A 1,071-nucleotide genomic window follows, 5' to 3' on the forward strand; every position below is an offset into this window, starting at 1 on the left:
ATCATAAAGCTCCCAGGATCTTTAAGCTTCTCAGGTAAGCTTTTCAGAATGACTGCACTGCATTCTTCAGTGAGGTAAACTTTTTCAGTTTCCCTCCAATCCTTCTTATGACTTAAGATCTCTTTCATGAACTTAGCATAAGAGGGTATTTGCTCAAGTGCTTCTGCAAACGGAATCTTTATTTCAAGAGTCCTGAGATAGTCTGCAAAGCGGGCAAATTGCTTATCCTGTTCCGCTTTGCGGAGTTTTTGAGGATAAGGCATTTTGGCTTTGTATTCCTTAACCTTAGTTGCTGCAGGTTTATTACCTACAGAAGTGGGTTGGAAAGCCTTTTTAGAAGGGTTGTCATCAGCACTTGTATGTGACTGATCCCCTACTGGCATTTGGATGCCAAGGGTGGAAGCTGGAGTGGCGTTAGACGCCATTTCCCCATTTGTTACTGGCGTCTGAACGCCCAGAACCATGCTCCCTTTGGGCGTTCAACGCCGGATCCATGCTTGTTTCTGGCGTTGAACGCCAGGAATGAGCATAGGCTGGGCGTTCAGCGCCAGTATTATTCCTCTCTGGGCTCTGATTGTCCTCAGAGGAATTTTGAGTAGCCATTTGTTCATTTCTTGGCTTCCTGATGCTTTGAAGTGAGGTATTTAATGTTTTCCCACTTCTTAGTTGAACTGCTTGGCATTCTTCTGCTATTTGTTTTGACAGTTGCTTTTCTGTTTGCCTTAACTGTACTTCCATATTCCTATTAGCCATTCTTGTTTCCTGTAGTATTTCCTTGAATTCGGCTAGCTGCTGAGTTAAAAAGTCTAATTGCTGATTGAATTCATTAGCCTGATCTACAGGACTGAGTTCAGCAGTTACTGTTTTAGCTTCTTCTTTCATGGAAGATTCACTGCTTAGGTACAGATGCTGATTTCTGGCAACTGTATCAATGAGCTCTTGAGCTTCTTCAATTGTTTTTCTCATATGTATAGATCCACCAGCTGAGTAGTCTAGAGAAATCTGAGCTTTTTCTGTAAGCCCATAGTAGAAGATGTCTAATTGCACCCACTCTGAAAACATTTCAGAGGG

This window comes from Arachis duranensis, chromosome 9 (genome assembly GCF_000817695.3).
Source record: "Arachis duranensis cultivar V14167 chromosome 9, aradu.V14167.gnm2.J7QH, whole genome shotgun sequence".
NCBI classification, from domain to species: Eukaryota; Viridiplantae; Streptophyta; class Magnoliopsida; order Fabales; family Fabaceae; genus Arachis; species Arachis duranensis.